This window comes from Hordeum vulgare, chromosome 4H, assembly GCF_904849725.1.
Source record: "Hordeum vulgare subsp. vulgare chromosome 4H, MorexV3_pseudomolecules_assembly, whole genome shotgun sequence".
In the NCBI taxonomy this organism is placed as follows: domain Eukaryota; kingdom Viridiplantae; phylum Streptophyta; class Magnoliopsida; order Poales; family Poaceae; genus Hordeum; species Hordeum vulgare.
Window position 1 is genome coordinate 249,575,842 of NC_058521.1, and position 17,832 is coordinate 249,593,673.

The following is a 17,832-nucleotide window of genomic DNA, read 5'->3' on the forward strand; positions in this document are numbered from 1 at the left end:
TGATCGTTAATGGATGTACACCGGTCACCATAGTCAGAGAGATATAACCGATGAATGGTTGAGCGAAACCTATGAATTCGTGGAAAAGGCATTTTCTGAAGGCCAGCCAAAAACATGGTGCCCCTGCACTAAGTGCAAGAATTATTTGCGACAGACAAAGGATGTAATGGGTAAACACCTGCAGCTGCGTGGATTTACTCCCGGCTATACCTTGTGGACATTTATGGTGAGTCGGTCCAACGTAACAGAGACAAGGTGTTGCGTCGGCGCACCGATGATTATGGTAAAGGGATTGAAGACATGGTGAATGACTTTGATGATGCTCGGAACAAGGACGAAGAGATGGAGAAATCCGCGAAAGCCTTCTATGCCATGTTGGAGTCTTCGAAACGTCCTCTTCACGAGCACACTAGGATTTCTCAGCTAGATGCAATCGCACAAGTAATGGCTCTGAAAGCCCAATTCAACATTTGAAGAGACCTGTTTGACTCAGTGATGACCCTATTTGGGCGCTTTCTACCCGAAGGTCATATTATGCCTTCAAACCTATATGAGTCAGACAAAATCCTTAGTGCACTCAAGATGTCGTATGAGCAGATACATGCTTGTGACAAAGGATGTGCCTTATTTAGGAAATTGTATGCGGACGAAACATATTGTCCATTTTGCAAGTCCTCCAGATATGTTGAGGTAGAAAACGGTGAAGGTGAGAAGAAGCAGAGCAAAATCCCCGTGAGTGTCCTACGGTATCTGCCGATCCTATCAAGACTTCAACAACTTTACATGCTCGAAGAAACAGCAAAATAGATGACATGGCACAAACATGGAATTAGGAAAGAATTAGATGAACACGGAGTTCCGATGTTCGTACACCCTTCAGATGGTGACGCATGGAAGGCATTCGATAGTATACATAAGGAAAAAAGCTAAATAACCAAGGAATTGTCGAATCGCCATCAGCCTCGATGGGTTCAATCCTTTTGGTATGACGGCTACCCAATATAGTTGTTGGCCTGTATTTGTCATTCCCCTCAATCTTCCACCATCATCCATTATGCAAAGAAAGCACATATTTCTGACGTTGATAGTTCCAGGGCCAAACTACCTGGGGAAGAATATGAGTGTGTACATGCAACCGCTGATGGATGACTTGAAAGAAGCTTGGGTGAATTGGGTCAACACATACGATGCAGCTAAGAAAGAGAACTTTCAAATGTATGTTTGGTACCAATACTCGTTGCATGATCTGCCAGCATTTGAGCTTTTCGTTGCCTGATGTGTGCATGGAACGTTCCCATGCCCACAATGCAAGGTGGCTCTTAAGTTTCATTGGTTGCCGGCGGGTGGGAAGTATTCCTGCTTTGACTTGCATACACAGTTCTTGCCTATGGACTATCCATTCAAAAAAGACAAGAAGAATTTCATGAAAGGTAAAGTTGTCAAACACTCAGCACCACTTGCGTTGACGGGGGCACAAATTAATTAACAGTTAAAATCTATGGAGCCTGATCCAAACCGTCCAGGGTATTTCTTGGGTTATAATGAGGAACACGCCTGGACCCACAGGCCATGCATCTGGGATCTCCCCTACTACGAAGACCTCTTACATCCACACAACATTGACATGATGCACACTGAAAAGAATATCGCCGAGGCCCTTCTTGGCACATTTTTCGGCACTGATAAGGGCAAAGATAATACAAAGGCTAGAGTTGACCAGGAGACTCTATGTGATAGGCCATCACTAAACATGTGAGAACCGAAAGGAAGAAAAAATTGGTCCAAACAACCTGCCTGGTACAATCTTGAGAAGGGAGCAATATGGGAAATCCTCTTGTGGGTGCAAAAAAGTTGTTATTCCCCGATGGGTATGCTGCGAATCTAGCGAGGGGAGCGAGCATTAAAAAAATGAAAAAATTTGGGCTCAAGAGTCATGATTGGCACATATGGCTTGAGCGGATAATGTCGGTGATGTTGTGCGGCTATATCCCCGAGGCTGAATGGCCAGTATTGGCGGAGTTGAGCTATTTCTTCTGTGTTCTTTGTGCTAAAGAGTTGTCATGTGCCTTGATAGATGACATGTAAGAGTTGGCGCCTGAGTTGCTCTGCAAGTTAGAGAAGATTTTTCCACCGGGCTTCTTTAATCCGATGCAACACATGATTTTGCATCTCCCAACCGAGGCAAGATTGGGTGGCCCTGTGCAAAATCGTTGGTGCTACGCAACTGAAAGAATGCAGAAGACACTTCGAGGAAAATGTAAAAATAAACGTAGAATTGAAGCATCGATGGCCGAGGCGTTCATTACCAAGGAGGCGGCAAACTTCGTAACAGCACACTATGATGCCACTATGCACAGCTTGCATAATCCAAAGCCTCGGTATAATCTGGGCGACCCCAAACGACGTGAATCCAATCTCAGCCTCTTCAAAGGGAAGCTCGCACTTTCTGGTGTGGGAAAACCAATGTTGTTGTGCGTCAAGGAGTGGCGCACACTAACGATGTATATATTGAACAACTTAACAGAAGTTCGACCATACATCGAGTAAGTGCTCTGTACATTGTTTCACAACTTTTAACAAGTTTTGTGTCTAACAACTATTATTAATTGATACAGTCAATACATCGAAAAATTCTCGAATGGTGTTGCAATCGAAAAAGAATCCATTCTCGAGTATGAACTTCTTGAAAAGACAAGAGGCGGCTATCCCAGTTTCATCTCTTGGTTCAAAAAAATGGTACCTCCCTTATATGTAATAGGTGATTTCCTTTGTTGCTATTACTCATGAGTAACACACCAAATTCTATATTTTCTTAACTGCTAGGCTAATTCAGATGAGCAAGTCGACGATGAATTGAGACAAATAGCTAATGGTTTTGACTTTAAGGTCCGTACATTTCAGAAGTACGACGTCAACGGGTATCGCTTTCGTATTGCTAGCAAAGAGCTTTCAATGCCCGGTCGAAAAACAAACAATTCCGGTGTCTCTGCTATAGGCGAAGGAGGTGTCGACTATTATGGAAGACTTGAAGAAGTCTACGAACTTCATTATTATGGTGAAAATCCTCCGAACGTTGTTGTGTTCAAATGTCATTGGTCCGTTCCTACTAAGACAAGACGGACTCATGAACACCTTGGTATTGTCAAAATTCGACAAGACAGGCAGTTAAGCGGTGCCGATGTCTATATTGTGGCTCAACAGGCCACCCAAGTTTTCTATCTGCCATACTGTCGTCAAAGTGTTAAGAAGCTAGAAGGTTGGTATGTCGTGTTCGATGTGCCGCCACATCTTAGACCACCTCCCCCAAATGAAGACAGTTATGAACCTCGAATTGACCCAATAACATATGATGGAGAATTCTTCCAAGAATCACGTGGCGTGAGACGTCGTACCCGAAACTGCTCAACGTCCACACTGAACACGAAGGAACAAGACTCACGTGATGATGATGAAGAAGTGGAAGTAGAAGAGGTTACCAATGCGGATGAGCTATCAATGCTTGATCGGTTACAAAAAGGCCTTCCACATGATGTCCCTGAACCCAATGACGATATCAGTCATGACGACATGTGTGATACTGATGATGATTTTTCTTCAATTGACCATGGAGAAGAGACAGATGATCCAGACTATTAGTACTTTGTATGCATCCAAACATTGTTGTTTAATTATTCAATTATTAGTTGAATCATTCTTGTATTTATTATTGTTCGTTCAATTATTGTCCTTGAATTTGTACTAATTATTTAACTATTTATCGTTACAGGTGGTAAGACATGGCAGGCGGGGATAAGTTGAGGATAGCACCTGGGCAGCTACGGAGAACTTTGTTGCAGAGCTTTGCCGAGGAGCCCCGTGGGAGAGGTGGAGGAAAGAAGAGAGGCAGAGGACGTGGTCGTGGGAGAGGGAGGCTGCATGATAGGGGCCAGTCGCCACCACCCTCGGCTACTTCTGTCTCAGCCACTTCACCCTTGCAGACGATGGTGTCACCGGTGCGGGATCCTCCCATCCAGGAGTAGACACCGATGCATGGGGCTGAGGCGGAGGCTGAGGCAGAGGCTAAGGAGGAGGCTGAGGCGGAGGGGGCTGAGGCGGAGGCTGAGGGGGCCGCCAGCAAGTCGGTCTACCAACGTGGTATGAGACGAGTTCCAGACCGATTGGAGTTGCAGCACAGGGCGTTCATTAAGCCAGATGGCAAGAAGTAAGTTGATATATATTGTGTACCTTATATCATTATATTTCACCAAGTAGCTAATGTCTTTGCCTTATCATTATGTAGGGGGTGGGATTACCCGAAGAATACCCGGAATCCAAACTGCCTCCTTGGTGCTTTACTTAGGGAGCACTTCCCCGGGATAGTGCAGTTGCCCGGTGAGGGTATGGTTCCCGAGCCAAGACTCAACTGGGAGCACTACCAAGCCTCTCTGCTCCCGGAAAACACACATGTGAATGGTGTTGTTTGCGTGAGCATGGCCGACAAGGTGTTGGCTGATTTTTGGGTAACTATTATTTTACCCAATAAAAAGTATACAATGTTATATATTATTATTTCCTTCCAAATCATTTCACTATTCATCTATGCATCTATTTGGCATAATTTCAGAGTTACTTTAGGGTCGAGGAGGGGACGGAGGAGGCGGCGAAGAAGAACCTCGTGAAAGAGTGCAAGAGTTTACTGAATAACACGAGGCACGAGCTGCGTGTTCAGGCTGTTCGAAATTGGTACGCCAAGCAAGGGGAGCCGAAGGCAAAGACTGAATGTCGAAAGATTTACCTTGATAAGACCGAGTACATGGAGGTATGTACATTCGAACGATCAATTCTTAGGGCCAGTTAGGTCTATTTAGTTATAATACTTAGTTTCATTCTTCATTAACTTACATTCATAGGTGCCCCCGAGATGGTTGGCCGATAAGATGGATTGTTGGGAGGTGATAGTGGACAGGTGGTGCAAAGAGGCTTGGTTGAGCACCCACACTATGGCCAAGGACCGTCGTGCCCAATTGGTTGGTGTGCCACACCACCAAGGCAATGCCAACGTCAAGCAATACGCCAAAAAATGGGTATGTGTGCCTTGTTTTGTTTCATCAATAATTCATCCGGTCATGATTTTTGTTGTACTAATTCTTTGTCTTTTCGTGTAGGCCAAACACAATAACCAGCCCAAGCCTCAGGGATATGCCGCGTTTAGCATGGCCCATAAGGGCTCGTACAAGACGGTGAAGGCATATTCTGAGGGGGACGGGCCGTCGGCGTACACAAGCATGTCCGCCTACAACAATATGGCGTCTTATTCTGAGGTGGTCAAACAGCTGTGTGGGCCTGACTTTGACCCGAGCCAGAATCCTATCGATCCAGAGGCGTTGATGATCTCTGGTGGCGGTAAGAGTCATGGCACGCTGGCCATGTGTGATGGCTTCGTCCCTATCACTGAGACTCTATCTCAGATAAATGCGAGGCAAATGAGCTCTGCTCCTCTAATACGGCAATGCGCGAGGCCAGTTGATCTTGCCATCGAGGTTAGTTTTCTTCATTATTTCTTTCGTTCATTTGTCCCTGGATGGATGACGAAAATTCCATTTGAGGAGTGGTTGCAGGCCGCACTTATGAAGGAGAGGGAGGCCACCAGGCTCTTGTTGGTGGAGAGGGACCGGAATATGCAGAGGTTGCTTGAGGAGGAGAGGGCACGCAATAATTCCCATGCGAAGGCCATGCACGACTTCGTTGCGGTAAGTCAGTTGTGTGAGAAGTAAGGCTATGTGTGAGACGCAACAAGACTATTTCTTTGACTCCTCGAAAACTAATTTGCAGGCTATGTGTGAGAAGCAAGGTTTGCCGCCCCCTCCGCCGATGCCTTCTCCGGTGAGAACGGTGAGTTCCCTTTCAATGACCAACATTCCACGGTCTTATACCATTGTCTGTCGCCGTGCTAACCACATATTTTAACTCTTGCCTTGTTGCAGCATCATTCCAGAGTTGAATCCCACGATCCCTTTACTTCTCCTGGTCAGAGCCCTAGCAACCCAGCAACCAACGGAGATGGAGCTTCTCCTCCGTTTCTTGGCATTCGGTAAGTTATTCCTCTCCTTCTTATTCTTCTTATTGTTTAGATCAACTTAGATTATGCCATGCTATAGTTAGCTTAGTAAATTCTAGTTGATATTAGCCATGGTTTAGTTAGCTTAGTAAATTCTAGTTTATATTAGAGCTAAAAAATGACATAATTAGTTTAGAAAGTTTTAAAAGAAACCAGAAGAGAAGAACAAACAAGAGATGAAGAAATAAGAGAAGAAGAAAGAGGAGAAAAAGATAACTTCTCTTCTTTCTTTTTCTCCATCTTCTTCTTCTTCTTCTTCTCCTTCTTCCACTTCTTCTTCTAATTGCTTAGCTTAATTTAGATAACTTGTTTCTTATTGTATTCTTCATCTAACTTCTTTCTCATTATGCAGATTTTGATAAAGCAGCATGGCATATGGATGGATGCTCCAGGGACTTTGTAATGCACTTGTGTAGTCTTAGATGAACTTTGTAATGCACTTGTATCTGCGGATGCACTTGTGATACTTTGTAATACTTTGTGATCTTGTTTGCACTTTAATTACATATATTCGTGATGTTTGCACTTGGTGATGCACTTGTGTTGTGCTGTTTGCACTTTGTGATGCACTTGTGGTGCTATTTAGGGCCTGGGAAAAAATATATATGTTGCTGTTTGTATTTATGTTTTGCAAATGCAGGGAATTAACAGAAAACAAATATGAAAAAAAAGCAGAGAGGGTCTTTTCCTACAGCTTACTGACGGCAAAGGCTTTGCCGTCGGTGGACTAACGGCAAAAAAGGACACGTGGCGACAGCCTCTGTAACCTGGCAACTCTAGGAATACCAAATTTTCCCAGATTTTCGGCTTTGCCGTCAGATGTGCTCCAGCTCTCAGCAAAGAGGGGACCAAGGGGACCCAGGTTTTCGGCGTTCCAGTCAGCTTTGCTACGGATGTGGGCAAAGAGGGGACCCAGGGTTTCGGCTTTGCCATCAGCTTTGCTCCGGCTGTGGGCAAAGCCTGCCATTAACCTTCTAACGGGGCTCGGCCTGCGACGTTGCCGCCATTGCTCTTTGCCGTCAGCCCGTGCCACAAAGCTGATCGCAAAGTCGTTGTCGTCGGTCGATCTTTAGTTGGCGGCAAAGAATGTGATTGCTAATAAAATCTTGGCCGCTTCCTTTGCCGATCGCACACTGACATCAAAGCCTTTGCCGTCCGGTAAACTCTCCGTTGCCGTCTGCTCTGGCTGTCGGCAAACCAGCAGATTCCAGTAGTGATACTTTCTCTACTTGGATCATATGCACTTATGATTGAAACTCTAGGAAGCATCTGCAACTACTAAAGGTCATTATGGCAAAACCCAACCATAGCATTATAAGGTATCAAGTCCTCTTTAATCCCATATGCAACAATCCACCTACTCGGGTTTATGCTTTTGTCACTCAAGCAACCCACCATAGGCAAATCATGAACACATTGCAACACCCTACAGAGGGGATCCCCACGCTTGTGCGACACAGAGAGCACCATAGGACCGCACCAATAATAAAACATGCAACTCAAACCAATCATGATCATCAATCAACCCATAGGACAAAACGGATCTACTCAAACATCATAGGATTGCCATACATCATTGGGAAAAATATACCATTGATCACCATCTTTAAGTATAGATTACAACAGTGAGAAGAGGAGTTGAACCGCTTCATAGAGGGGGAGAGTGTTGGTGATGAAGGCAGCGAAGTTGTTGGTGTAGATAGCCATCATGATGATGGGCCCGACGGTGTTCCAGTTCCATCGGGAGAGAGGGGGCGACAGCCCCCCTCCTACTTCTTCCTTGCCCCCCCCTAGATGGGAGGAGGGTTTACCCTCTCGTCCTTGGGCTCCATGGCGGCAGAGGGGTGAGAGCCCCTCCGAGATTGGATCTCTCTCTCTTTGTTTCTGCGTTTTCTGCCTTCCAGATTCTGGCGTTTCACCGTGTCTTATATTCCCAGAGATGTGTAACTTCAATTGGGCTGAAATTTTAACACGAGTTTTATCCGGATATTAGCTTTCTTGCAGCGAACGAAGGGCTCCAACCGCCTTACGGGGTGGCCACAAGACAGCCTGGTGCGCCCTACCCAAAGTCGCGCCCCTCTGGCTTGTGGGCCCCTCGGGCACCACCTTCTCTTGATTCCACTTCCCGAAGTCCACATATATTCCAAATAAAATCTCGTAAGTTTTTATCCCGTTTGAACTTCGTTTGATATGGATTTTCTACGAAACTAAAAACATGCAACAAACAGGAACTGGCACTGGGCACTGGATCAATATGTTAGTCCCAGAAATAGTATAAAAAGTTGCCAAAAGTATATGAAAGTTGTAGAATATTGGCATGAAACAATCAAAAATTATAGATACGATGGAGACGTATCAGCATCCCCAAGCTTAATTCCTGATCGTCCTCGAGTAGGTAAATGATAAAAAAATAATTTTTGATGTGGAATGCTACCTAGCATAATCTTGATCATATAATCTAATCATGGCATGAATATTAAGACACGAGTGCTTCAAAGCAATAGTCTATCATTTGATATTAAGACAATAATACTTGAAGCATACTAGTGAAGCAATCATGTCTTCTCAAAATAACATGGCTAAAATAAAGTTATCGCTACAAAATCATATAGTCTCGCTATGCTCCATCTTCATAACACAAAGTATTAAATCATGCACAACCCCAGTTTTAGCCAAGCAATTGTTTCATACTTTAGTATTCTCAAACTTTTTCAACTTGCACGCAATACATGAGCGTGAGCCATGGGTACAACACTATAGGTGGAATATAATATCGTGGAGGTTGTGGAGAAGACAAAAAGAAGGAGATAGTTTCACATCAACTAGGCATATCAATGGGCTATGGAGATTCCCATCAATAGATATCAATGTGAGTGAGTAGGGATTGTCATGCAACAGATGCACTAGAGCTATAAGTGTATGAAAGCTCAAAAAGAGACTAAGTGGGTGTGCATCCAACTCGCTTGCTCACGAAGACCTAGGGCAATTTGAGGAAGACCATCATTGGAATATACAAGCGTAGTTATATAATGAAAAATTCACACTAGTATATGAAAGTGACAATATAGGAGACTCTCTATCATGAAGATCATGGTGCTACTTTAAAGAACAAGTGAGGAAAAAAGGAATAGTAGCATTGCCCCTTCTCTCTTTTCTCTCATTCATTTATTTATTTATATTTATTTTCTCCCTTTTCTTTGGTGGGCTTCTTTTGGCTCTTTTTATATGGGTTTCTATGGCCTCTTTTATTTTTCATAACGTACGGAGACTCATCCCAACTTGTGAGGGAATCATAGATTCTATCATCCTTTACTCACATGGGACAATGCTCTAATAATGATGATCATCACACTTTTATTTACTTACAACTCAAGAATTACAACTCAATAATATGACGCTATATGAATGCCTCTGATAGTGTACCGGGATGTGCGGTGATCTAGCGTAGCAATGATATCAAAAAAGGACAAGCCATGAAAACATCATGCTAGCTATCTTACGATCATGCAAAGCAATATGACAATGATGGTGCGTGTCATAATAAACAGAATGGTGGAAGTTGCACGGAAATATATCTCGCAATGGCTATGGAAATGCCATAATAGGTAGGTATGGTGGCTGTTTTTGTGGAAGGTATATGGTGGCTGTTTTGAGGAATGTGGGTTTAATGCACCGGCGAAAGTTTCCCGGTACTAGAGAGACTAGCAAATGTGGAAGGGTGAGTGTAAGTATATTCCATGGACTCTACATTAGTCATAAAGAACTCACATACTTATTGCAAAAATTTATTAGTCGTCGAAACAAGGTACTACACGCATGCTCCTAGGGGAAGGGTTGGTAGGAATTAACCATCGCGCGGCCCCGACCTCCACACAAAGGATGACAATCAATAAATAAATCATGCTCTGACTTCTTCACATAACAGTTCACCATACGTGCATGCTACGGGAATCACAAACTTTAACACAAATATTTCTATCAATCCACAATTACTCACTAGCATGACTATAATATCAACATCTTTATATCATAGAACTATTGCAAGGAATCAAACATATCATATTCAGTGATCTACAAGTTTTACGTAGGGTTTTATGACTAACCATGTGAATGACCAACTCCTGTTAACTCTCCAAATAGATATAAGTGAAGAATGAGAGTTTAATTCTTTCTAAAAAATAAATGCACACGCTCTTACAAATATAAGTGAAGAAAATGAGCGTTCTACAAGTGGCGGTTTTCTATGCGTAGAGAAACAGGCAATCCAAACTTCAAATGATATAAGTGAAGCACATGAAGCATTCTATAAAGCCATACTCAAAAGATATAGGTGAGGTGCAAAGAGCCTTATATAAATCAACCAAGGAATTTGTCATACCAGCATGGTGCATTATAAAAAGAAAAATAAAAAGCACACGACTCTCCAAGATATACGCATATCATGTGACGAATAAAAATATGGCTCCAAGTAAAATTAGCGATGGTTGTTACAAGAAAGAGGGGACGCCTTCCGGGGCATACCCAAGCTTAGTTGCTCGTGAGTCCTTGAATATTACCTTGGGGTGCCTCGGGCATCCCCGATCTTAGTTTATTTCCACTCCTTATTCCTTTATCCATCGTGATCTCGCCCAAAACTTGAAAACTTCAATCATACAAAACTTAACAAAACCCTCGTGAGATCCGTTAGTAATAATAAAGGAAATTGAAAATTTAAATACTGCTGCCAACCAATTCATATTTGTTTTGCATTTTATATACTGTAATATAAATTTTCCATGGCTTATACCACCGATGCAATCGATAGTTTCATCAAAACGAGAAAACAGTGCATCAAAAACAGAATCTGTTAAAAACAGGACAATCTGTAGTAATCTGTACATTCACCATACTTCTGTAATTCTAAAAATTCTGACACATTAGGAGGAAATAAAAAATGCATAGCAGTACTATGCAAAAAATTCAGAAACTTTTGACATTGTGGTAAAAAATGTAAATTCACGCACTACAACAAAAGTTTCTGCTTTTGCACTACACACACCAAACAAGCAATCTAATCATGCTAAATGCAAATCTTGGCACATTATATGGTTTTATACAAGGGAATAATTATTTTTGTTGAAAATTTTATGTAATTAAGATTCACAAGGTTTCCATGGGCACGGACAAAGTTCAAGGCATGCTCCCATTTTAACAATGCTCGTTTATCTCACTTTCACTTTTCTTGTTGAAAAAGTTTTAGGTTCCCCTCTTTTTTTTCTTAAACTATATAAAAGCACACAACAGAATAAATGACTCCCTAAAACTTCTGGGTTGTCTCTCTGGCAACACTTTCTTTAAAGCAATTAAGCTAGCCATAAAGTGCTCAAGTAATTGATCCACCCGGATTCCAAGGTATATCAAAGACAATTTTAATTAACAATGATTTGTAATTTAGTAGTGAGCACAAAGTAACATATATCACACACCAACGAAGCCTAACTCTCTTCCTATGCATCGACATGTCATAAAATAACAATTCATGCACACAAAGTAAAGGCCAATGCGCAGTATAAAAAATTTCTTGCAATTTTATCGTATTGGAAACATAGAGAGGCGGAGATGTAGTTCCTCTCTCATAATAATTGCAAGTAGGATCAAAAAGCACATGCATATTATATCTATCAAAATCATCATGTGTAATAGTAAAAGGCAACCCATCTATATAATCCTTAATAAGTGCAAACTTCTCCAATATAGTCTATTTGGGAGAATTCAAAAAGATCATAGGACTATCATGTGTGGGTACAATACCAACAATTTCATTCTTAACATAAGGAACTATAGCAAGTTCATCTCCATAATCATCATTCATATTGGCATCATGGCCACAAGCATAGCAAGCATCAAGTTCACCAAAAAGGGATATTTCAAATGAATCCAAGGGATCATAGAAATTATCATAGCATTCATCCTTCGGTAAGCACGAAGGGAAATTAAACAATGTATGAGTTGAATAATAACTCTCATTAGAAGGAGGGCACGGGTAGGTAATCCGCTCTTCCTCCTTTTGTTCTTCGCTCTCCTCCTCATCTTTTTCATCCAATGAGCTCACTGTGTCATCAATCTTCTTCCATAGATTCCCACAAAATATTAGTCTCTTTTTGGATAGCGGAGACTATCTTAATAAATCGATCAATATGGGCATTATATTCATAATTGGCATAACAATAACGTAGCATAGCCAAATTTTGAGATCGGTAAACAGCATCATCATAATATTCATACTTTTCAAAGAAAGCTTCAATTTCATAAGCACCCTTAGAATCAACAAACTCTTCTATTTGTTCCACATCATAGTAATCATATATACCATTAGCATAAGAAGCCAAGGTTTCATCATCGTTAAATTTACATGAAAAGGGAAGCTGTTTAGCCTTCATCCTAGAGCAACAAGTAATATCATACCTCAAGCATAGATTCCAAGCATACCATTTCAACATATGAATTTGATCCCATGACAATTTCCCTATTTGAGTCAAGCGATAATCCCTAAAGTATTCACATTGATCCAACGTGTCTCCCATTATGAAATTGAATGGGTTTTTCTCAGGATTATTAAAGTAGTGCGCAATATGTTCCACATAATGAGCATAGAGAGTTTTAGGAGGTTCCCCATCTCCATGAGTAGCAGGTACACCTATTTTTTTTGGTATTTCATGTTCCATATCCAAAACTAAAGATAGAGAACAACTTAAACAACAAATAAAATCTACTTACTGATAAAGAAAACAAGCACACACGAGAATATTCACCCCATGCTATTGCTCCCCGGCAACGGCGCTAGAAAAAGGTCTTGATAACCCACAAGTACAGGGGATCAATTGTAGCCTGTCTTAATAAGTAAGAGTGTCAAACCCAACGAGGAGCTAAATGTAGAACAAATATTCCCTCAAGTTCTATCGACCACCGATACAACTCTACGCATGCTTAACATTCGCTTTACCTAGAACAAGTATGAAACTAGAAGTACTTTGTAGGCATGATAGGATGGGTTTGCAAGAAAATAAAGAACACATAAATAAAATCTAGAGGCAACTAAGAAAAAGAAACAACTAAGTTGGTCTTAGTAGAGATATTTTTATCACAAGAAGGTTATTTGTCCCTAGGCAATCGATAACTAGACCGATAATCATGATTGCAGTTTTATATGAGGGGGACACATAAGCTAACATACTTTCTCTACTTGTATCATATGCACTTATGATTGGAAATCTAGCAAGCATCCACGACTACTAATTATCATTAAGGTAAAACCCAACCATAGCATTATATGGTATCAAGTCCTCTTTACTCCCATATGCAACAACCCACCTACTAGGGTTTATGCTTTTGCCACTCAAGCAACCCACCATAGGCAAATCATGAACACATTGCAACACCCTACATCGGGGATCCCTCACGCTTGCGAGAAAGGGAGAGAACCAATAATAAAACATGCAACTCAAACCAATCATGATCATAGGACAAAACAGATCTACTCAAACATCATAGGATAGCCATACATCATTGGGAAATAATATATACCGTTGAACACCATGTTTAAGTATAGATTACAACAGTGAAAAGAGGTGTTGAACCTCTACGTAGCGGGGGAGAGAGTTGGTGATGACGGCGGCGAAGTTGTTCGTGTAGATCATTATCACGATGATGGCCCCGATGGCGTTCCGGTGCCACCGGAAGAGAGGGGGAGAGAGCCGCTGTCGGGACCCCGATCCTAAGCCATAGGAATCCAGCATGTAACACATCGCATCCCTTTGTGGTCTCACGCACGGTTAACTCCACGGCTGCAGCCTTACCTTAGCCAGGAGCATTTGCGTCTTTTGACTCACGTATGCAATAGTGTCGCTAGCATTCCAATGTCAAAGAACCCGGATCGACATGTCTAGTCATAAACTAAAGTGGCAGTACCGCACAAGGACAGACATACATGACCCAACAAAGCAGGTGTCGGTCACCAGCGAGTGTAGACGAGTCGTAGCAAGCTACAAGGACCCCATTACATCGCGTGACATTTCCCCAAAGGGGACAGACACAACAGCTAAGAAGGACACATGCCGGACAACCAATGTGTCCGGAGCAGTAGCGAACTACCATGGCTCATTGGATCACAAAGGGGCATTTCCTTGTAAGGAATGCTACTAAAGTTCACGACTAGGTAATCGAACCCCATATATATCAAGTACGACACACGTACGCATGGCATACCGATATGTATAGATACATCGATGGCATCACAACATAACCATAAACATACAAGCTTTATTTAAGTGGCTCGGAAGAGCCACACACATAATATTACACATTAAGGGTCTCACGACCCATAATACCAATCATTCAGTTACAAGCCAGCGGAAGAGTTTAAAACTGTCTGAGTACAGACAGGGCAACTAGAAGGCACATGGCCTGACTATACTACAGATCCAACGCAGGGCCAGATCGTAGCTGGGACACCAGCTACTCGTCGTCATCGATGTCTACGAAGAACCCTCCATTAGGGTCATTAGCAACCTCTGCAACATTTATTAAGCAAACATGAGTACGAAGGTACTCAGGAAGACTTTAGGATATCTAACTACTCATGCAAGGTATCAAAAGAGTATTGTCGGGTTTCATGCGGAAAGCCAGCATCTGACTCGTGGCTAAACAACTTGCATTTTTAAATAATTTTGACAACTTGATTTCTCGCACACGAGTCCACTAACAGCACAACAATACACTATCGTGGAATCATTCCGTCTCCATACGGAATTGCCGTCCACGACACTCACGCTTATCTTGACAATTTTATGAGTAGCCATTCAAGTTATCTATGAACAACATATGTCTCCAAGTAGTCCATATCCGCGGACGCGGCTATTCGAATAGATCGTAACCCTGCAGGGGTGTACTTCGCCACACACGCTCTCGCTACTTATCGCCATGTGCACGTCATGCACCTCGGCAACCTTCAAGCGGAAGCCTAGCGAGGGAGTCGGCCACGACCGTTAACCACATTAGTACCTAGTCCAGGTTTATCGCCTATCGGAGAGTAACCCGTACGGAAGTCCGACCGAGGTTTCCGCCACGGCCCCAAACGATGTGCACAGGCTTCCCAAGCCCACCATCCGGGTGCCACTTGGTACACCGTGCCACTGCCTACCGCATCACGGCCCACCTCTCAGGTCAGCACCATGCACGGCCTCCAGCATTACTATAAACACCAAAAACTACTTGCAACTCCTGGACCGAGTACTAAGCAATTAATAAGTCGAGAGGGTCAATTAAGTATCCCAACGTGTGGTAGTATCTAGTCTTGGAATACATGCACGGAACTCGGTTCCTAAGGACGGTTCCAATGAAACAACCCGCCATGTACTCCTACACAGCCTTTCACCGGTACCTTTACCAATTCAGGTTCAACACACAACCTTTGCTTACCGAACACATTCTCACAATTCTGTTCATCTCCCAGATGACAGACCATACACAACTCTAAGCATAGCATGCATAGCAGGATAAGGCACAACATAGCTCAAGCAACTACCAGGTATGCTAGGTTGCAAGGTTCGGCTATTTACTGTGACAAGGATAGGTCATGCAAAGGAAGTCGGTTCAACTAACGTGGCAAAAACAGTTGAAGCATTTGATCCTGATGCAATAAATAAGTGCAGGAGCAGGAACATGGGATTTATCGGGATGATCAAAATGGTTGCTTGCCTTGTTGCTCAGAAGAGGGACAGTATCCGTCAGTCAGATATTCGGTGGAATCCGGAGGAGCAGAGCCTACCGAAAGAAATGACAACAATCAATAACAATCATATGCAACAAGATGATGCATGAGCATGGCATGACGATGCAAGGTGATAAACTATTATAATCAACATGTATTAGGTTTGAAATTGTTTTGAATCACATTCAAATATCAATTCAAACGAGGTATTCTCGGATACCGATTTAATTGATTCGACCTGATGCTCAGATCAACTTGATGTTAACATGCATGAGATGTCATGTTAAGGTACTGATTTGTAATTAGGACAGTGTGTGATCATGTCATTCATAAGGAAATTTGAATATTTTCCAAATTCCATTTATAAAGTAATTACAAGAATTGACTTATTCATTCATCTACATGTTTGGGTTCTGTAAGTTTTTCGAACATGGTTGAAAGTATCATATTCAGATTCCTTGAATTTTTCTGATACTTTTTCATATATAAATTACTTTCATTGGAGTTACAGATTAATTTCTACGAATTTTTGAAGTTTTAAACATTTCTGGAATTATTTTTATACTGGAAAATACTTTTACTGCATCAGCATGACATCAGCAGGTCCATCTGGCCGTTGAAAGTCAAACCTGAGCAGTGGGACCCACTGGTCAGTCTCTCTGGTCAGTTTTAGATTAGGATTAATCTTATTTAGTTAACTAAACTCACTGGACCCACATGTCAGTGTCTTATTAATTTAAATGATTTATTTTTATTATCTCTAATCTTGCCAGAGGCTGGCCCCACCAGTCAGTGTCTTGGGCCAGCCGAGATCCACCGGCGGCGAGGTCGTCCTCGCCGGCGGGGAGCCTCCAGCGACCACCAGAACGGCGGAGGGGCTCGGAAACGGCGCATAGGGGGCCAAACGCTGCGCGGAGAGTACCAGAAGAACGGCACATCTCCCGCAGCTCCATTTCTGCACTTAGCCGGGGCTAATCTTGCCGGAGATGACGCCGGCGACGAGCTTGGCGGCGGCCAAGGCTCGGGCGTCATCGGGGTCTTGGATACAGAGGGAACTACGCACGGTTCTTAGCTCCTACAACATCTACGCGACGGCCTGAAGCTGCTGGTGCCCTCGGAAGGACGAGCTGATCACCGGAGGGCTACCGGCGACGAGCTGCAGCGGTGGATCTTGTCGGGCTCCGGTGGAACTAGCCCTAGAGAAGGGGATCGACAGGGAGATCTTAGCGGAAATGACCGCATGCTCACGGGGAGTGCAGTGGTGGCGCTAGTTTGCTCGGGGACGGCCTGGAGAGGGAGAACGTCGGCGGCGATCTTCGGTGACCCGAGGAAGAAGACGACAGCTGCTCGTCGATTCACTGCATCTGGGCGTCGGGCTCGTGGCTAGGAAGCTTCAGGGGGTTGCGGCGGAGCTAATGCGCGGCTCAGAGGGAAGGAAGGTCGGCTAGAACGACGACGAGCTAGAGCTCTGCTCGGGCTCCAATGGCGGCAGAAGGGGGGAGGAGAGATCCGAGAGGAGGGGGAGAACTGGCGCTGGGAATGGATAGCCACGGGCTCGGGGAGCTTATCCCTGGGCTTGCCAGCGCGAGGCGGCGGCCAGGCAGGCGCACTGGTGCGTGGCCGCGCCGGAGTACGCGGTGGCCACCTCCTGCAGCCCACTGGCGGGGGAGGAAGACGACAGGAGTTGAGATGGGCCGGGCCTGGTGAGCGACAGGTAACTTCTTTTCCATTTTTTTCTGTTTTGTTTCTGTTTTGCTATTTCATTGGTTTTCTATTTATTTCAACTCCCAAATAGTTTGTAAAAACTATTTCAAACACACGAGAATATTTGTTGGAATATTTCCAACCATTCCTAAAGTTTTCAACATTTTTGAAAGTTTAAAGTTTGTGATTTCAAATTTAAAACTTGAAGCCAGTAGCTTTTTGCACTTATTTAAAATGCTTATATTGTCAAGAAAAATGTTTTCTTCATTGCTCATTTACTTTC